The sequence below is a fragment of the Scyliorhinus torazame genome, chromosome 14 (genome assembly GCF_047496885.1).
Source record: "Scyliorhinus torazame isolate Kashiwa2021f chromosome 14, sScyTor2.1, whole genome shotgun sequence".
Taxonomy (NCBI): Eukaryota; Metazoa; Chordata; class Chondrichthyes; order Carcharhiniformes; family Scyliorhinidae; genus Scyliorhinus; species Scyliorhinus torazame.
The window spans coordinates 58,945,752-58,968,972 of NC_092720.1; the positions used below are offsets into that span (position 1 = coordinate 58,945,752).

A 23,221-nucleotide genomic window follows, 5' to 3' on the forward strand; every position below is an offset into this window, starting at 1 on the left:
GGTAAAATGTCAAGCCGAAGAAATAATAGGCTGCAATACAGGATTTCAGGCGAGTATTAAATGTGCTTTTTTATTGCAGTACATCCCTGTCAAACAGAAAGAATCTAAATAATGGTCACAATGTTCAAGCTCATTTTATTAAAACTAGACATGACTCAATGTGACATTTTGCAATCTTTTATTTTTATCATGTGATTTTGAGTAATCTTTTCCAAACAGTTGAGCTAAAATGGAATGAATGTCCATCCCCCCCTTCTTACTCATCTTATGACCTGAACTAACCATTAATTTAGAAGAAATGTACCTTTTAGTGGCCATGATGTTTCACCTATGTTCACTGTGACCACAAATGGCGACACGGGTGCAAAATATTGTGAGAGCCAGAAAACGAGAATTTCGCTGGCGCGCTCTCATTTTCCGATTCTCCCTGTCAGTTTGGGGACCTCATTTAAATAAATTATAATCTAATTAAAGGGCTTTGTTGCCGTATGTTCCCCCTACATTGGAATCGCCCCCCACCCCGGTTTAGAACAAGTCACGTTTTTAAAAACAGGAACCAGGCGGAGAGAACCTGGCAAGTATAGCCCCGGAGCGTGAGGGATATGGCTGGGCAGTATCCAGCACTGCCAGGGTGCCAGGGGCAGGACCAAACGCGAGGCTCCTTTGGGAGCTCTATTGGGATGTTCCCTATATTGGTGGGAGGGGTTCCCCTTTGTGTGTGTGGGGAGGGGGAGGATCCCTGTTTTATCCATCAGAGATCAGGGTGGCCCGATCTCAGGGGCTTTTTCTGGCCCCGCCCTACCAGTGTGATGGCGTGCGCCACGCATGCTGATTTTTTTGGCAGAGTGCTGGATAAACTGAAACCAAAACAGAAAACGTTGGGAACACTCAGCAGGTTACACAGCATCTGAAGAGAGAGGAAGGTGTAGTTAGCTTTCCAGCTCTTGGGATACTTTGTCAGAATCCAAAGAATTTCACAAAAGAGGAACTCAAGCTTTAGTCACAGCCTGCCCTTTACGCAAAATGCAACAGAATGAAGAGCTCTAGAATATTATTTTCCCTTGGCTCATGGTTTCCTAACATGTAGCTATCCTTACACATGCCATAAACTGTCACGTAGTGTTTTTTTGCTCATACTAACTGAAGCTTTCAACTTAACTAGTGAATTAGACACCATTGGACATTCTGCTTCTCTGTACTTTCTTCTAACCTTTAATGAATCATCATATTCCGAACATTGTTCACACAAACATTAGTTCAGGTAATCTGACTTTTCACTCCATTAAGATTAGGCTCACAATTAAAACTTGCAGAAAGACATCCATAAAATCTAATTGTCCAACCAATTTTACTTTGAAAAACTCTCCACATGTACACTTCATTAAACGTTAATAAAGAATATATTATTACCATATTGTCCCCAATGCTTGTGTCCAAGTGCCCACAAGTGTTAATTTGTGCTTTAATTCAGGGCAGGATTTTCCAGCCGTGCCAGTCGCCAGATCGTCCGGTCCTGCTGAAAGTCAATGGGTGTTTTGTTCACCCGTCTGGCCCCCTGCATCCCCACAGCAGATCCCCCCACAACGGATCCCCCTACAGAGGATCCCCCCACAACAAATTCCTGACACAGCGGACCCAGGAGCAGCGGACCCAGAACATTCCCGCTCTTTTTTGGGTTACATTTTATTTCTCATAAGTAGCATGTTTATGTCATCAGATCAGCAGGTTAGGGCATCATCATCTTGTGGTGAAGTTAACTCGGAGGTGCCAGGTTCTGTGACAAAATTGAAAAAGTAATCGAGGAATATGTACTGCGCGGGTGAGGTGTCAAAGGCGGTTTTCTGGGAGGCTTTAAAGACGGTGGTGAGGGGTGAGGTGATCTCGTTCAAGGCTAGGCTAGACAAAGAGGAGAAGTTGGAATGTCAGGGGGTAATAGATGAGATGCTGGAGGTAGACAGGTGATATGCAGAAGATAGGGACCCAGCGCAGTTGGAAAAGAGGAAGGAACTCCAGGCGAGCTTTGACTGACTATCTACCAGGAAGACGGTACGCCAATTGAAGTGAGCAAGGGGGGCAGTTTACATGCATGGAGAGAAGGCGGGTCAGCTCCGTAGGGAGGTTGCGGCAAGGAAAATTGTCCAGGTGCGGGACAGGGCAGGGAAGTTGGTGGTAGCTCCAGATCAGATTAACAAGGTCTTTAAAGAATTCTATGAGAGGTTGTACAGGTCAGAGCCACTTGGGGGAGGCCAGGAGATGCAGGAATTTCTAGATGGTCTGGAGTACCCGAGGTTAGGAGAGGGAGACAGGGCTACATCAGAGGGGGTGATAATGGAGCAGGAGATAAAGGATGCGAATGGGAGGATGCAGTCGGGGAGGTGGCAGGGCCGCATGGGTTACCGGTGGAATATTATAAAAAATTCAAAAATAAGTTGGTACCGCTGATGGTGGGGATGTTTGAGGCGGCGATAGGGAAGGGGGTGCTACCACAAACTTTGGGGCAGGCATCGATTTCCCTGGTACTTAAGAAAGATAAGGATACGGCGGAGTGTGGGTCGTATAGGCCCATATCACTTTTAAACGTGGATGCAAAGATATCGGGGAAGGTACTGGCAGATAGGCTAGAGGACTGCCTCCCAAAGGTGATAGGTGAAGATCAGACAGGGTTTGTGAGAGGGAGGCAGCTCTTTTCGAACATTAGGAGGGTATTGAACGTGGTTATGGTACCGGCAGACGGGAAGGAAACAGAGGTGGTTGTGGCATTGGATGCTGAGAAAGCGTTTGACCCGGTAGAATGGGGGTATTTGATGGCAGTTCTGGAGCGGTTTGGAATTGAACCCAGGTTTGTGGACTGGGTAAAGCTATATACATACAAGGAGCCGAGGGCCAGTGTCCGCACAAATAACATCAGCTTAGAATATTTTCCTCTCAACCGGGGGACTAGGCAGGGTGTCCTATGTTCCCCCCGCTGTTTGCACTCGCGATTGAGCCATTGGCCATCGCATTAAGAAGTTCGGGGGTATGGAAAGGGATAGTGCGGGGGGTGGATAGCGCATAGGGTGCCCTTATATGCCGATGACTTGTTATTATACGTGTCAGAACCAAGTGTGTCAATAGGGGGAATACTGGAGTTGCTTCGGGTGTTTGGGTCTTTCTCGGGATACAAATTAAATCGAGACAAGAGTGACTATTTTGTGATGTCTCGGCCAGGGGTGGGGGCGGGGGGGGGGGGGGGGGGCATTTTTTAGAGAGATTGAAGGGATGATTACCTCGTTCATATGGGGAGGGAAGGTGGCCAGAATTAAAAAGGTGCTACTACAAAGAGCAGGGGATTTGGGTCTTCCGAACCTTATGTATTATTACTGGGCGGTGAAAGTGGAGAAGGTACGGAGCTGGGTCAAAGGGGTTGACTCCCAATGGGTCAGAATGGAGGAGAGTTTGAGTAGGGATTCGGGATTGAAGGCGCTAGCGACAGCGTCGCTCCCGGGGAGATACTCAGGGAATCTGGTAGTAATAGCTTTGTTGAGAATTTGGAGGCAGTTTCGAAAGCACTTCGGGTTGGGGGAAATGCCGATTCAGGGGAACCATAGATTTGAGCCAGGGAAGTGGGATGGAAATTTTCGGAGATGGGAGGAGAAAGGAATTAGGACACTAAAAGATTTATTTCTTGGGGGTCGGTTTGCAGGATCGAAGGAGCTGGGAGCGAAGTGTGGGCTGGAGGGGGGGGGGTGGAATATTTAGATACATGCAGGTTCGAGAATTTGCCAGAAAGGAGATAGAGCTTTTTCCAGTAGAGCGGCTTCTACATTGCTGGAGGAGGTGCTGATGATGTGGGGACTGGAGAAGGGGGTAGTATCGGCGGTTTATGGAGCTATTTTGGAGGAGGAGAAGGCGCCGCTAGAAGGGACCAAGGCAAAGTGAGAGGAAGAGTTGGGAGAGGATATGGAGGAGGGGTTCTGGTGTGAGGTGGTCCAGAGGGTGAACGCCTCCACCTCGTGTGCGAGGTTGGGGCTGATACAGCTGAAGGTGGTGTATAGAGCGCACCTCACGAGGGTGAGGACGAGCCGGCTCTTTGAGGGGGTTGAAGATGTGTGTGAACGTTGCGGGGAGGGCCCCGCAAGCCATGTTCATATGTTTTGGTCCTGTCCAAAGCCGGAGGATTACTGGAAGGAGGTGTTTAGGGTAATCTCTAAACTGGACCCGGGCCCTCGGGAGGCCATATTCAGGGTGTCGGACCAGCCAGAGTTGGAAACGGGTGCTGAGGCAGATGTTGTAGCCTTCGCCTCGTTGATCGCCTGAAGGCGGATCAAGTTAGGCTGGAGATCAACCTCTCCACCCTGTGCCCTGGTGTGGCGGGGAGACCTGCTGGAATTCTTAACGCTTGAAAAGGTCAAATTTGAACTGAGAGGGAGGATGGAGAAATTCTGCAATTCATGGGCGTTATTCATTATGCACTTTCGAGAATTGGATCACATCGAACATTAGGGGGGTTGGGGGCTGGGAGGGTTGGGGGGAGGGGGACTGTATGTGTTAATGGTGATTATGGATGATTCCGGATTCCTTTTTGTCATTTGTTTATGTTTACATGCAGGCCAATGTTTGGGGTTTGGTTGGAGGATGGGATCGTTGTTATTGATATAGGGATTGATATTACATTCGTTACTGATTATTGTTTATTGTTGGGTGTAAATTTGGGAGAAAATGTGAAAAGGGACGAGAATAATAAATATCAGAAAAAAAACTTGGTTGTGCCAGATTTGGTTTCAGCCTTGCCAACACATATCCTATTATTTTATTCACTCTTCAAATCAAAATTTTAAAAATGGCATTTCTGAAGATGAATCACCTGTTTATGTTAAATAATTATCTAACACTTAGTATTCAAATTGCACCATAATTGCTGAAATAATTCATATAAAACAGTCACTACCAGCTATGCCAGCTATGGTTAGTTGCAGTAAATCTATCAACATCCAAATCTAAAAAATGTGCACCTGACAATGTCTACTGTTCATTATTTTGGTGAAGAGACCTTTTAATTACCAGATAAAAGACCGAGTGAAAGCAAAGGATGCTTTGTAATGTCTGGTTACATAAGCAGTAATTGTGGAGGTTCTGCTTTCTATCCAGATTATAAAAAGAACATACAGGTTAAAATAATTATGCTATAAATATAACAAAAGGTGCTAAGAAATTGCTGTATGATTTGTCCTAGGCATAGAGAAGGTGATAATTTTCATAATATTAAATATATCTTATGTATCTTAAATATATTCAGAGCACATCCAACAAACAGCAACTACTTCCTCACAGAATAAAATAGGTTGAATTCTCAGAACTATTTGAATAAATGATGCCAAATATATTATACCATATATATTGCTAGATGTCTAATAAAGAATTATCAAATGAGAAATGAAGATCTGTCAAACTGATTTATTTAATAATAATAATTACTTATTGTCACAAGTAGGCTTCAATGAAGTTACTGTGAAAAGCCCCTAGTTGCAACATACTGGCGCCTGTTCGGGGAGGCTGGTACGGGAATTGAACCCGCGCAGCTGGCACTGTTCTGCATAACAAGCCAGCTGTTTAGCCCACTATTTGGAATATTGAAAGCAGCAACATACAGTTAAATGAATGGTAAGGCCCCTGAACAGGACCAAGAACAAACAGACCACCTGAAGTTCAACAATGCATTAACAGTTAAATGTTAACTGCTCCGTTTGGTGCCTGCTGATGCAGAAGTTCAAAGGCAAGAGTTGGAAAACAACAGTGATAAATTGCAGAACAAACACCCTGCTTTCTTCTGACTAAGTGGGACAATATAATGTGCAACTGATGTTCTCGAAATGAATCAGTTTCTAGAACAACTAAGATTTTCTGTGCTGCAGGAATTTCTCTATTACCTGGAGTGTTGGTATAATCAATTGAGTCTGCTGAGCTTGTTCCAAAAGCTAACGTCCAATAAATGAGAGTACTTTGAGTGAAACATTTCAAACTACAAAATAATGACAGGATATACAAAATGTGAAGCCCAGTGTGAACGTACAGCACAGCATTTTTAATATGAACAAAAACAACAACATGCTTCAGTGGAGACAGGATTCGATATTAAAGCTTCATAGACTAGAATGAGGACGTACAGAAACAGAAAATTATTTGGTGACCATTTTTTTCTTATTGGGGAGTTGCAACAATTAGATGGGCAGTATGCGTTCCAAACTCAAAATGGAGTCCTTGGGCTGGATTCTCCACAGCCCGACATCGGAATTGCGGCCAGCGCCGGGGCGAAGATTCCAGTTTGATGCCGTAATCGGGACCGGCGCTGGTTCGGCGATTCTCCGGGCACCAAAAAGTGGCGTTGCCGGGGAGTACGCCGCGCCGCTGGGGGCCATTGCCAGTAGCCCGCTCCGACATCCTCCGCCCCCGACCGGCCGAGATACCGATGGTGTGGAACTGACCTGGTATTGCCGGCCGGGATACTCGCATGGCGGCTGGTTGGGGGCCGGCCTAGCAGAGGCCAGGAGGGGGCCTTATAGGCGGCCGAGGAGTAATTGTGCGAGTTTGAGGGTCGGGCGTGCGGCCGATCGGATAGTCTCTTTTTCGGGTCCAGCTCGTGGTCCGAGTCCGCCTTGGAGCTCGGCCTGGCTGCTGGTAGCTGCCGCTGTGCGCTTGCGTGGCCTCTGGCCTGGAAGTGCGCGGGCCATTATCTGCAGCAAAAGCTGCGAAATTTACTCCAGCTCCTTGTTAGCCCCCTGCAGGGCTGGGAATTTGTGTCCCTTTAATCCAGGAATTTCAGGAATAAAACTCGACCGTTTTGATACCGGAGTGGGAACATAGTCTCAATAATGGAAATCCAGCCCCCCATCTCTCACTGCACTTAGTAGTTCCGGTGAGCGGAGCTCCTCAGTGCACAAAGTGGGACTACGTGCGGCCTCGGCGACACGTTCCCCGGAGGCCCCTTATCAAATATGAGACGCGTTTTACAGCCGTGTGTTTCTCAACGCCGCTAGCGCCGGGAAACATGCGGCTAAACGCACTCGCTATGGGACTTAGTTCCCATTTAGTTAAAGTGCGCCCGTGTCGTTCGATAGGGGTGGGGAACTCAGACTCACCAGCAGAGCCGTCAGGATACTTCCCCAAAAACCCGCCACAAATGAGACTGAGAAACGTTTCCGTTAAATCGCACTCATCATCCGTAACTCAGCAATGAGCACCTTTGGAAAACATGAGAAGCAGAATGTAGACTGATTTCTAACTTTGAAAAGATGGAACCAGCAATATTTGCCAAATACACTGCCCTGAACTACAAACACACGGCCCTGCTGAACTACAAACACACTGCCCTGAACTACAAACACACGGCCCTGCTGAACTACAAACACACAGCCCTGCTGAACTACAAACACACAGCCCTGCTGAACTACAAACATACGGCCCTGCTGAACTACAAACACACTGCCCTACTGAAGTACAAACACACTGCCCTGAACTACAAACACACTGCCCTGCTGAACTACAAACATACTGTCCTGCTGAACTACAAACACACAGCCCTGCTGAACTACAAACATACGGCCCTGCTGAACTACAAACACACTGCCCTACTGAAGTACAAACACACTGCCCTGAACTACAAACACACGGCCCTGCTGAACTACAAACACACAGCCCTGCTGAACTACAAACATACGGCCCTGCTGAACTACAAACACACTGCCCTACTGAAGTACAAACACACTGCCCTGAACTACAAACACACTGCCCTGCTGAACTACAAACATACTGTCCTGCTGAACTACAAACACACTGCCCTGCTGAACTACAAACATACTGTCCTGCTGAATTACAAACACACGGCCCTGCTGAAGTACAAACACACTGCCTTGAACTACAAACACACGGCCCTGCTGAACTACAAACACACTGCCCTGCTGAACTACAAACACACGGCCCTGCTGAACTACAAACACACTGCCCTACTGAAGTACAAACACACTGCCCTGCTGAAGTACAAACACACTGCCTTGAACTACAAACACACGGCCCTGCTGAACTACAAACACACGGCCCTGCTGAACTACAAACACACGGCCCTGCTGAACAACAAACACACTGCCCTGTTGAACTACAAACACACGGCCCTGCTGAACTACAAACACACTGCCCTGCTGAACTACAAACACGCTGCCCTGAACTACAAACACACGGCCCTGCTGAACTACAAACACACTGCCCTGCTGAACTACAAACACACGGCCCTGCTGAACTACAAACACACTGCCCTGAACTACAAACACACTGCCCTGCTGAACTACAAGCATACTGTCCTGCTGAACTACAAACACATTGCCCTGAACTACAAACACACTGCCCTGCTGAACTACAAACACACTGCCCTGCTGAACTACAAACACACTGCCCTGAACTACAAACACACGGCCCTGCTGAACTACAAACACACGGCCCTGCTGAACTACAAACACACGGCCCTGCTGAACTACAAACACACGGCCCTGCTGAACTACAAACACACTGCCCTGCTGAACTACAAACACACTGCCCTGAACTAAAAACACACAGCCCTGAACTAAAAACACACTGCCCTGAACTACAAACACACTGCGCTGAGCTACAAACACACTGCCCTGAGCTACAAACACACGGCCCTGCTGAACTACAAACACACGGCCCTGCTGAACTACAAACACACTGCCCTGAACGACAAACACACGGCCCTGCTGAACTACAAACACACTGCCCTGAACTAAAATCACACAGCCCTGAACTAAAAACACACTGCCCTGAACTACAAACACACTGCGCTGAGCTACAAACACACGGCCCTGCTGAACTACAAACATACTGTCCTGCTGAACTACAAACACACTGCGCTGAGCTACAAACACACTGCCCTGAACTACAAACACACGGCTCTGCTGAACTACAAACATATTGTCCTGCTGAACTACAAACACACGGCCCTGCTGAACTACAAACACACTGCCCTGCTGAACTACAAACACACTGCCCTGCTGCTGAACTACAAACACACTGCCCTGAACTACAAACACACGGCCCTGCTGAACTACAAACATATTGTCCTGCTGAACTACAAACACACTGCCCTGCTGAACTACAAACATACTGTCCTGCTGAACTACAAACACACTGCCCTGAACTACAAACACACTGCCCTGAACTACAAACACACGGCCCTGCTGAACTACAAACACACGGCCCTGCTGAACTACAAACACACTGCCCTGAACGACAAACACACGGCCCTGCTGAACTACAAACACACTGCCCTGAACTAAAAACACACAGCCCTGAACTAAAAACACACTGCCCTGAACTACAAACACACTGCGCTGAGCTACAAACACACTGCCCTGAGCTACAAACACACGGCCCTGCTGAACTACAAACATACTGTCCTGCTGAACTACAAACACACTGCGCTGAGCTACAAACACACTGCCCTGAACTACAAACACACGGCTCTGCTGAACTACAAACATATTGTCCTGCTGAACTACAAACACACGGCCCTGCTGAACTACAAACACACTGCCCTGCTGAACTACAAACACACTGCCCTGCTGCTGAACTACAAACACACTGCCCTGAACTACAAACACACGGCCCTGCTGAACTACAAACATATTGTCCTGCTGAACTACAAACACACTGCCCTGCTGAACTACAAACATACTGTCCTGCTGAACTACAAACACACTGCCCTGAACTACAAACACACGGCCCTGCTGAACTACAAACACACTGCCCTGAACTACAAACACACGGCCCTGCTGAACTACAAACACACTGCCCTGAACTACAAACACACGGCCCTGTTGAACTACAAACACAGTGCCCTGCTGAACTACAAACACACTGCCCTGAACTACAAACACACGGCCCTGCTGAACTACAAACACACTGCCCTGAACTACAAACACACGGCCCTGTTGAACTACAAACACAGTGCCCTGCTGAACTACAAACACACTGCCCTGAACTACAAACACACTGCCCTGAACTACAAACACACGGCCCTGCTGAACTACAAACACACTGCCCTGAACTACAAACACACGGCCCTTCTGAACTACAAACACACGGCCCTGCTGAACTTCAAACACACGGCCCTGCTGAACTACAAACACACTGCCCTGCTGAACTACAAACACACTGCCCTGAACTACAAACACACGGCCATGCTGAACTACAAACACACGGCCCTGAACTAAGTGAAGGTAAGTGAGTGACTGCAAGGAGAGAGGAAGAGAGAATTGGAGCGTGGCGCCCCAATGTGGCTGCATGACACGGGAGTGGTGGGAGCCGCTGGAAAGCGCTGGATCTGGGAGAAAGACCAACGACGCAGGGAAAAGGCAGAGTTGGGGCGAAGCACAAAGATCCGGGGGAAACGGTAGAGATGCAGTGGAACGCACAGAAAGCCGTACAGAAGAGCAGAGAGTTGGAAGAAAGGGGGGAGAGCAAGGGGTGTGCAGCGAGCTTTGGAAGGTGCAGAAAACCGGGGGAAGTGCAGAGAGCCGATGGAAGCCATTGAGGCAGCACGGTAGCCTTGTGGATAGCACAATTGCTTCACAGCTCCAGGGTCCCAGGTTCGATTCCAGCTTGGGTCACTGTCTGTGCGGAGTCTGCACATCCTCCCCGTGTGTGTGTGGGTTTCCTCCGGGTGCTCCGGTTTCCTCCCACAGTCCAAAGATGTGCAGGTTAGGTGGATTGGCAATGATAAATTACCCTTAGTGTCCAAAATTGCCCTTAGTGTTGGGTGGGGTTACTGTGTTATGGGGATAGGGTGGAGGTGTTGACCTTGGGGAAGGAGCTCTTCCAAGAGCCGGTGCAGACTCGATGGGCCGAATGGCCTCCTTCTGCACTGTAAATTCTATGATAATCTATGAAACTACAAACACACTGCCCTGAACTACAAACACACTGCCCTGCTGAATTACAAACATACTGTCCTGCTGAACTACAAACACACTGCCCTGAACTACAAACACACTGCCCTGCTGAACTACAAACACACTGCCCTGCTGAACTACAAACACACTGCCCTGAACTACAAACACACGGCCCTGCTGAACTACAAACACACGGCCCTGCTGAACTACAAACACACTGCCCTGAACTACAAACACACTGCCCTGCTGAACTACAAACATACTGTCCTGCTGAACTACAAACACACTGCCCTGAACTACAAACACACTGCCCTGCTGAACTACAAACACACTGCCCCGCTGAACTACAAACACACTGCCCTGCTGAACTACAAACACACGGCCCTGCTGAACTACAAACACACTGCCCTGAACCACAAACACACGGCCCTGCTGAACTACAAACATACTGTCCTGCTGAACTACAAACACACTGCCCTGAACTACAAACACACGGCCCTGCTGAACTACAAACACACGGCCCTGCTGAACTACAAACACACTGCCCTGAACTACAAACACACGGCCCTGCTGAACTACAAACACACTGCCCTGAACTACAAACACACGGCCCTGCTGAACAACAAACACACTGCCCTGCTGAACTACAAACACACTGCCCTGAACTACAAACACACGGCCCTGCTGAACTACAAACACACGGCCCTGCTGAACTACAAACACACGGCCCTGCTGAACTACAAACACACGGCCCTGCTGAACAACAAACACACTGCCCTGTTGAACTACAAACACACGGCCCTGCTGAACTACAAACACACTGCCCTGCTGAACTACAAACACGCTGCCCTGAACTACAAACACACGGCCCTGCTGAACTACAAACACACTGCCCTGCTGAACTACAAACACACGGCCCTGCTGAACTACAAACACACTGCCCTGAACTACAAACACACTGCCCTGCTGAACTACAAGCATACTGTCCTGCTGAACTACAAACACACTGCCCTGAACTACAAACACACTGCCCTGCTGAACTACAAACACACTGCCCTGCTGAACTACAAACACACTGCCCTGAACTACAAACACACGGCCCTGCTGAACTACAAACACACTGCCCTGAACTAAAAACACACAGCCCTGAACTAAAAACACACTGCCCTGAACTACAAACACACTGCGCTGAGCTACAAACACACTGCCCTGAGCTACAAACACACGGCCCTGCTGAACTACAAACATACTGTCCTGCTGAACTACAAACACACTGCGCTGAGCTACAAACACACTGCCCTGAACTACAAACACACGGCTCTGCTGAACTACAAACATATTGTCCTGCTGAACTACAAACACACGGCCCTGCTGAACTACAAACACACTGCCCTGCTGAACTACAAACACACTGCCCTGCTGCTGAACTACAAACACACTGCCCTGAACTACAAACACACGGCCCTGCTGAACTACAAACATATTGTCCTGCTGAACTACAAACACACTGCCCTGCTGAACTACAAACATACTGTCCTGAACTACAAACACACTGCCCTGAACTACAAACACACGGCCCTGCTGAACTACAAACACACTGCCCTGAACTACAAACACACGGCCCTGCTGAACTACAAACACACTGCCCTGAACTACAAACACACGGCCCTGCTGAACTACAAACACACTGCCCTGAACTACAAACACACGGCCCTGCTGCGCTACAAACACACGGCCCTGCTGAACTACAAACACACTGCCCTGAACTACAAACACACGGCCCTTCTGAACTACAAACACACGGCCCTGCTGAACTACAAACACACGGCCCTGCTGAACTACAAACACACTGCCCTGAACTACAAACACACGGCCCTTCTGAACTACAAACACACGGCCCTGCTGAACTTCAAACACACGGCCCTGCTGAACTACAAACACACTGCCCTGCTGAACTACAAACACACTGCCCTGAACTACAAACACACGGCCATGCTGAACTACAAACACACGGCCCTGAACTAAGTGAAGGTAAGTGAGTGACTGCAAGGAGAGAGGAAGAGAGAATTGGAGCGTGGCGCCCCAATGTGGCTGCATGACACGGGAGTGGTGGGAGCCGCTGGAAAGCGCTGGATCTGGGAGAAAGACCAACGACGCAGGGAAAAGGCAGAGTTGGGGCGAAGCACAAAGATCCGGGGGAAACGGTAGAGATGCAGTGGAACGCACAGAAAGCCGTACAGAAGAGCAGAGAGTTGGAAGAAAGGGGGGAGAGCAAGGGGTGTGCAGCGAGCTTTGGAAGGTGCAGAAAACCGGGGGAAGTGCAGAGAGCCGATGGAAGCCATTGGGGCAGCACGGTAGCCTTGTGGATAGCACAATTGCTTCACAGCTCCAGGGTCCCAGGTTCGATTCCAGCTTGGGTCACTGTCTGTGCGGAGTCTGCACATCCTCCCCGTGTGTGTGTGGGTTTCCTCCGGGTGCTCCGGTTTCCTCCCACAGTCCAAAGATGTGCAGGTTAGGTGGATTGGCAATGATAAATTACCCTTAGTGTCCAAAATTGCCCTTAGTGTTGGGTGGGGTTACTGTGTTATGGGGATAGGGTGGAGGTGTTGACCTTGGGTAGGGAGCTCTTCCAAGAGCCGGTGCAGACTCGATGGGCCGAATGGCCTCCTTCTGCACTGTAAATTCTATGATAATCTATGAAACTACAAACACACTGCCCTGAACTACAAACACACTGCCCTGCTGAATTACAAACATACTGTCCTGCTGAACTACAAACACACTGCCCTGAACTACAAACACACTGCCCTGCTGAACTACAAACACACGGCCCTGCTGAACTACAAACACACTGCCCTGCTGAACTACAAACACACTGCCCTGCTGAACTACAAACACACGGCCCTGCTGAACTACAAACACACGGCCCTGAACCACAAACACACGGCCCTGCTGAACTACAAACATACTGTCCTGCTGAACTACAAACACACTGCCCTGCTGAACTACAAACATACTGTCCTGCTGAACTACAAACACACTGCCCTGAACTACAAACACACGGCCCTGCTGAACTACAAACACACTGCCCTGAACTACAAACACACTGCGCTGAGCTACAAACACACTGCCCTGAGCTACAAACACACGGCCCTGCTGAACTACAAACATACTGTCCTGCTGAACTACAAACACACTGCCCTGAACTAAAAACACACAGCCCTGAACTAAAAACACACTGCCCTGAACTACAAACACACTGCGCTGTGCTACAAACACACTGCCCTGAGCTACAAACACACGGCCCTGCTGAACTACAAACACACGGCCCTGCTGAACTACAAACACACTGCCCTGAACGACAAACACACGGCCCTGCTGAACTGCAAACACACTGCCCTGAACTAAAAACACACCGCCCTGAACTAAAAACACACTGCCCTGAACTACAAACACACTGCGCTGAGCTACAAACACACTGCCCTGAGCTACAAACACACGGCCCTGCTGAACTACAAACATACTGTCCTGCTGAACTACAAATACACTGCGCTGAGCTACAAACACACTGCCCTGAACTACAAACACACGGCTCTGCTGAACTACAAACATATTGTCCTGCTGAACTACAAACACACGGCCCTGCTGAACTACAAACACACTGCCCTGCTGAACTACAAACACACTGCCCTGCTGCTGAACTACAAACACACTGCCCTGAACTACAAACACACGGCCCTGCTGAACTACAAACATATTGTCCTGCTGAACTACAAATACACTGCCCTGCTGAACTACAAACATACTGTCCTGCTGAACTACAAACACACTGCCCTGAACTACAAACACACGGCCCTGCTGAACTACAAACACACTGCCCTGAACTACAAACACACGGCCCTGCTGAACTACAAACACACTGCCCTGAACTACAAACACACGGCCCTGTTGAACTACAAACACAGTGCCCTGCTGAACTACAAACACACTGCCCTGAACTACAAACACACGGCCCTGCTGAACTACAAACACACTGCCCTGAACTACAAACACACGGCGCTGTTGAACTACAAACACAGTGCCCTGCTGAACTACAAACACACTGCCCTGAACTACAAACACACTGCCCTGAACTACAAACACACGGCCCTGCTGAACTACAAACACACTGCCCTGAACTACAAACACACGGCCCTTCTGAACTACAAACACACGGCCCTGCTGAACTACAAACACACTGCCCTGCTGAACTACAAACACACTGCCCTGAACTACAAACACACGGCCATGCTGAACTACAAACACACGGCCCTGAACTAAGTGAAGGTAAGTGAGTGACTGCAAGGAGAGAGGAAGAGAGAATTGGAGCGTGGCGCCCCAATGTGGCTGCATGACACGGGAGTGGTGGGAGCCGCTGGAAAGCGCTGGATCTGGGAGAAAGACCAACGAGGCAGGGAAAAGACAGAGTTGGGGCGAAGCACAAAGATCCGGGGGAAACGGTAGAGATGCAGTGGAACGCACAGAAAGCCGTACAGAAGAGCAGAGAGTTGGAAGAAAGGGGGGAGAGCAAGGGGTGTGCAGCGAGCTTTGGAAGGTGCAGAAAACCGGGGGAAGTGCAGAGAGCCGATGGAAGCCATTGGGGCAGCACGGTAGCCTTGTGGATAGCACAATTGCTTCACAGCTCCAGGGTCCCAGGTTCGATTCCAGCTTGGGTCACTGTCTGTGCGGAGTCTGCACATCCTCCCCGTGTGTGTGTGGGTTTCCTCCGGGTGCTCCGGTTTCCTCCCACAGTCCAAAGATGTGCAGGTTAGGTGGATTGGCAATGATAAATTATCCTTAGTGTCCAAAATTGCCCTTAGTGTTGGGTGGGGTTACTGTGTTATGGGGATAGGGTGGAGGTGTTGACCTTGGGTAAGGAGCTCTTCCAAGAGCCGGTGCAGACTCGATGGGCCGAATGGCCTCCTTCTGCACTGTAAATTCTATGATAATCTATGAAACTACAAACACACTGCCCTGAACTACAAACACACTGCCCTGCTGAATTACAAACATACTGTCCTGCTGAACTACAAACACACTGCCCTGAACTACAAACACACTGCCCTGCTGAACTACAAACACACTGCCCTGCTGAACTACAAACACACTGCCCTGAACTACAAACACACGGCCCTGCTGAACTACAAACACACGGCCCTGCTGAACTACAAACACACTGCCCTGAACTACAAACACACTGCCCTGCTGAACTACAAACATACTGTCCTGCTGAACTACAAACACACTGCCCTGAACTACAAACACACTGCCCTGCTGAACTACAAACACACTGCCCTGCTGAACTACAAACACACTGCCCTGCTGAACTACAAACACACGGCCCTGCTGAACTACAAACACACTGCCCTGAACCACAAACACACGGCCCTGCTGAACTACAAACATACTGTCCTGCTGAACTACAAACACACTGCCCTGCTGAACTACAAACATACTGTCCTGCTGAACTACAAACACACTGCCCTGAACTACAAACACACGGCCCTGCTGAACTACAAACACACTGCCCTGAACTACAAACACACGGCCCTGCTGAACTACAAACACACGGCCCTGCTGAACTACAAACACACTGCCCTGAACTACAAACACACGGCCCTGCTGAACTACAAACACACTGCCCTGAACTACAAACACACGGCCCTGCTGAACAACAAACACACTGCCCTGCTGAACTACAAACACACTGCCCTGAACTACAAACACACGGCCCTGCTGAACTACAAACACACGGCCCTGCTGAACTACAAACACACGGCCCTGCTGAACTACAAACACACGGCCCTGCTGAACAACAAACACACTGCCCTGTTGAACTACAAACACACGGCCCTGCTGAACTACAAACACGCTGCCCTGAACTACAAACACACGGCCCTGCTGAACTACAAACACACTGCCCTGCTGAACTACAAACACACGGCCCTGCTGAACTACAAACACACTGCCCTGAACTACAAACACACTGCCCTGCTGAACTACAAGCATACTGTCCTGCTGAACTACAAACACACTGCCCTGAACTACAAACACACTGCCCTGCTGAACTACAAACACACTGCCCTGCTGAACTACAAACACACTGCCCTGAACTACAAACACACGGCCCTGCTGAACTACAAACACACGGCCCTGCTGAACTACAAACACACTGCCCTGAACTACAAACACACGGCCCTGCTGAACTACAAACACACTGCCCTGAACTAAAAACACACAGCCCTGAACTAAAAACACACTGCCCTGAACTACAAACACACTGCGCTGAGCTACAAACACACTGCCCTGAGCTACAAACACACGGCCCTGCTGAACTACAAACATACTGTCCTGCTGAACTACAAACACACTGCGCTGAGCTACAAACACACTGCCCTGAACTACAAACACACGGCTCTGCTGAACTACAAACATATTGTCCTGCTGAACTACAAACACACGGCCCTGCTGAACTACAAACACACTGCCCTGCTGAACTACAAACACACTGCCCTGCTGCTGAACTACAAACACACTTCCCTGAACTACAAACACACGGCCCTGCTGAACTACAAACATATTGTCCTGCTGAACTACAAACACACTGCCCTGCTGAACTACAAACATACTGTCCTGCTGAACTACAAACACACTGCCCTGCTGAACTACAAACACACGGCCCTGCTGAACTACAAACACACTGCCCTGAACTACAAACACACGGCCCTGCTGAACTACAAACACACGGCCCTGCTGAACTACAAACACACTGCCCTGAACTACAAACACACGGCCCTTCTGAACTACAAACACACGGCCCTGCTGAACTTCAAACACACGGCCCTGCTGAACTACAAACACACTGCCCTGCTGAACTACAAACACACTGCCCTGAACTACAAACACACGGCCATGCTGAACTACAAACACACGGCCCTGAACTAAGTGAAGGTAAGTGAGTGACTGCAAGGAGAGAGGAAGAGAGAATTGGAGCGTGGCGCCCCAATGTGGCTGCATGACACGGGAGTGGTGGGAGCCGCTGGAAAGCGCTGGATCTGGGAGAAAGACCAACGAGGCAGGGAAAAGGCAGAGTTGGGGCGAAGCACAAAGATCCGGGGGAAACGGTAGAGATGCAGTGGAACGCACAGAAAGCCGTACAGAAGAGCAGAGAGTTGGAAGAAAGGGGGGAGAGCAAGGGGTGTGCAGCGAGCTTTGGAAGGTGCAGAAAACCGGGGGAAGTGCAGAGAGCCGATGGAAGCCATTGGGGCAGCACGGTAGCCTTGTGGATAGCACAATTGCTTCACAGCTCCAGGGTCCCAGGTTCGATTCCAGCTTGGGTCACTGTCTGTGCGGAGTCTGCACATCCTCCCCGTGTGTGTGTGGGTTTCCTCCGGGTGCTCCGGTTTCCTCCCACAGTCCAAAGATGTGCAGGTTAGGTGGATTGGCAATGATAAATTACCCTTAGTGTCCAAAATTGCCCTTAGTGTTGGGTGGGGTTACTGTGTTATGGGGATAGGGTGGAGGTGTTGACCTTGGGTAGGGAGCTCTTCCAAGAGCCGGTGCAGACTCGATGGGCCGAATGGCCTCCTTCTGCACTGTAAATTCTATGATAATCTATGAAACTACAAACACACTGCCCTGAACTACAAACACACTGCCCTGCTGAATTACAAACATACTGTCCTGCTGAACTACAAACACACTGCCCTGAACTACAAACACACTGCCCTGCTGAACTACAAACACACTGCCCTGCTGAACGACAAACACACTGCCCTGAACTACAAACACACGGCCCTGCTGAACTACAAACACACGGCCCTGCTGAATTACAAACACACTGCCCTGAACTACAAACACACTGCCCTGCTGAACTACAAACATACTGTCCTGCTGAACTACAAACACACTGCCCTGAACTACAAACACACTGCCCTGCTGAACTACAAACACACTGCCCTGCTGAACTACAAACACACTGCCCTGCTGAACTACAAACACACGGCCCTGCTGAACTACAAACACACTGCCCTGAACCACAAACACACGGCCCTGCTGAACTACAAACATACTGTCCTGCTGAACTACAAACACACTGCCCTGCTGAACTACAAACATACTGTCCTGCTGAACTACAAACACACTGCCCTGAACTACAAACACACGGCCCTGCTGAACTACAAACACACTGCCCTGAACTACAAACACACGGCCCTGCTGAACTACAAACACACGGCCCTGCTGAACTACAAACACACTGCCCTGAACTACAAACACACGGCCCTGCTGAACTACAAACACACTGCCCTGAACTACAAACACACGGCCCTGCTGAACTACAAACACAGTGCCCTGCTGAACTACAAACACACGGCCCTGCTGAACTACAAACACACTGCCCTGAACTACAAACACACGGCCCTGCTGAACTACAAACACACGGCCCAGCTGAACTACAAACACACGGCCCAGCTGAACTACAAACACACGGCCCTGCTGAACTACAAACACACAGCCCTGCTGAAGTACAAACACACTGCCCTGCTGAACTACAAACACACGGCCCTGCTGAACTACAAACACACGGCCCTTCTGAACTACAAACACACTGCCCTGCTGAAGTACAAACACACTGCCCTGCTGAAGTACAAACACACTGCCCTGCTGAACTACAAACACACGGCCCTGCTGAACTACAAACATACTGCCCTGCTGAACTACAAACACACGGCCCTGCTGAACTACAAACACACTGCCCTGAACTACAAACACACTGCCCTGAACTACAAACACACAGCCCTGCAGAACTACAAACACACGGCCCTGCTGAACTACAAACACACGGCCCTGCTGAACTACAAACACACTGCCCTGAACTACAAACACACGGCCCTGCTGAACTACAAACACACGGCCCTGCTGAACTACAAACACACTGCCCTGCTGAACTACAAACACACTGCCCTGCTGAACCACAAACACACGGCCCTGCTGAACTACAAACACACTGCCCTGCTGAACTACAAACACACTGCCCTGAACTACAAACACACGGCCCTGCTGAACTACAAACACACTGCCCTGCTGAACTACAAACACACGGCCCTGCTGAACTACAAACACACGGCCCTGCTGAACAACAAACACACTGCCCTGTTGAACTACAAACACACGGCCCTGCTGAACTACAAACACACTGCCCTGCTGAACTACAAACACGCTGCCCTGAATTACAAACACACGGCCCTGCTGAACTACAAACACACTGCCCTTCTGAACTACAAACACACGGCCCTGCTGAACTACAAACACACTGCCCTGAACTACAAACACACTGCCCTGCTGAACTACAAGCATACTGTCCTGCTGAACTACAAACACACTGCCCTGAACTACAAACACACTGCCCTGCTGAACTACAAACACACTGCCCTGCTGAACTACAAACACACTGCCCTGAACTACAAACACACGGCCCTGCTGAACTACAAACACACGGCCCTGCTGAACTACAAACACACTGCCCTGAACTACAAACACACGGCCCTGCTGAACTACAAACACACTGCCCTGAACTAAAAACACACAGCCCTGAACTAAAAACACACTGCCCTGAACTACAAACACACTGCCCTGAACTACAAACACACGGCCCTGCTGAACTACAAACACACGGCCCTGCTGAACTACAAACACACTGCCCTGAACGACAAACACACGGCCCTGCTGAACTACAAACACACTGCCCTGAACTAAAAACACACAGCCCTGAACTAAAAACACACTGCCCTGAACTACAAACACACTGCGCTGAGCTACAAACACACTGCCCTGAGCTACAAACACACGGCCCTGCTGAACTACAAACATACTGTCCTGCTGAACTACAAACACACTGCGCTGAGCTACAAACACACTGCCCTGAACTACAAACACACGGCTCTGCTGAACTACAAACATATTGTCCTGCTGAACTACAAACACACGGCCCTGCTGAACTACAAACACACTGCCCTGCTGAACTACAAACACACTGCCCTGCTGCTGAACTACAAACACACTGCCCTGAACTACAAACACACGGCCCTGCTGAACTACAAACATATTGTCCTGCTGAACTACAAACACACTGCCCTGCTGAACTACAAACATACTGTCCTGCTGAACTACAAACACACTGCCCTGAACTACAAACACACGGCCCTGCTGAACTACAAACACACTGCCCTGAACTACAAACACACGGCCCTGCTGAACTACAAACACACTGCCCTGAACTACAAACACACGGCCCTGTTGAACTACAAACACAGTGCCCTGCTGAACTACAAACACACTGCCCTGAACTACAAACACACGGCACTGCTGAACTACAAACACACTGCCCTGAACTACAAACACACGGCCCTGTTGAACTACAAACACAGTGCCCTGCTGAACTACAAACACACTGCCCTGAACTACAAACACACTGCCCTGAACTACAAACACACGGCCCTGCTGAACTACAAACACACTGCCCTGAACTACAAACACACGGCCCTTCTGAACTACAAACACACGGCCCTGCTGAACTTCAAACACACGGCCCTGCTGAACTACAAACACACTGCCCTGCTGAAGTACAAACACACTGCCCTGAACTACAAACACACGGCCATGCTGAACTACAAACACACGGCCCTGAACTAAGTGAAGGTAAGTGAGTGACTGCAAGGAGAGAGGAAGAGAGAATTGGAGCGTGGCGCCCCAATGTGGCTGCATGACACGGGAGTGGTGGGAGCCGCTGGAAAGCGCTGGATCTGGGAGAAAGACCAACGAGGCAGGGAAAAGACAGAGTTGGGGCGAAGCACAAAGATCCGGGGGAAACGGTAGAGATGCAGTGGAACGCACAGAAAGCCGTACAGAAGAGCAGAGAGTTGGAAGAAAGGGGGGAGAGCAAGGGGTGTGCAGCGAGCTTTGGAAGGTGCAGAAAACCGGGGGAAGTGCAGAGAGCCGATGGAAGCCATTGGGGCAGCACGGTAGCCTTGTGGATAGCACAATTGCTTCACAGCTCCAGGGTCCCAGGTTCGATTCCAGCTTGGGTCACTGTCTGTGCGGAGTCTGCACATCCTCCCCGTGTGTGTGTGGGTTTCCTCCGGGTGCTCCGGTTTCCTCCCACAGTCCAAAGATGTGCAGGTTAGGTGGATTGGCAATGATAAATTACCCTTAGTGTCCAAAATTGCCCTTAGTGTTGGGTGGGGTTACTGTGTTATGGGGATAGGGTGGAGGTGTTGACCTTGGGTAAGGAGCTCTTCCAAGAGCCGGTGCAGACTCGATGGGCCGAATGGCCTCCTTCTGCACTGTAAATTCTATGATAATCTATGAAACTACAAACACACTGCCCTGAACTACAAACACACTGCCCTGCTGAATTACAAACATACTGTCCTGCTGAACTACAAACACACTGCCCTGAACTACAAACACACTGCCCTGCTGAACTACAAACACACTGCCCTGCTGAACTACAAACACACTGCCCTGAACTACAAACACACGGCCCTGCTGAACTACAAACACACGGCCCTGCTGAACTACAAACACACTGCCCTGAACTACAAACACACTGCCCTGCTGAACTACAAACATACTGTCCTGCTGAACTACAAACACACTGCCCTGAACTACAAACACACTGCCCTGCTGAACTACAAACACACTGCCCTGCTGAACTACAAACACACTGCCCTGCTGAACTACAAACACACGGCCCTGCTGAACTACAAACACACTGCCCTGAACCACAAACACACGGCCCTGCTGAACTACAAACATACTGCCTTGCTGAACTACAAACACACTGCCCTGCTGAACTACAAACATACTGTCCTGCTGAACTACAAACACACTGCCCTGAACTACAAACACACGGCCCTGCTGAACTACAAACACACTGCCCTGAACTACAAACACACGGCCCTGCTGAACTACAAACACACGGCCCTGCTGAACTACAAACACACTGCCCTGAACTACAAACACACGGCCCTGCTGAACTACAAACACACTGCCCTGAACTACAAACACACGGCCCTGCTGAACAACAAACACACTGCCCTGCTGAACTACAAACACACTGCCCTGAACTACAAACACACGGCCCTGCTGAACTACAAACACACGGCCCTGCTGAACTACAAACACACGGCCCTGCTGAACTACAAACACACGGCCCTGCTGAACAACAAACACACTGCCCTGTTGAA

The 23,221-nt window shown here is 49.5% G+C and overlaps 1 protein-coding gene across 3 annotated transcripts in view; it reads right to left on the bottom strand.

The window, feature by feature from the left end:
• The window catches only part of clcn2c (chloride channel 2c), an 870,815-nt gene that overhangs the window by 451,708 nt on the left and 395,886 nt on the right, over positions 1 to 23,221 (bottom strand). The window lies entirely within an intron of this gene.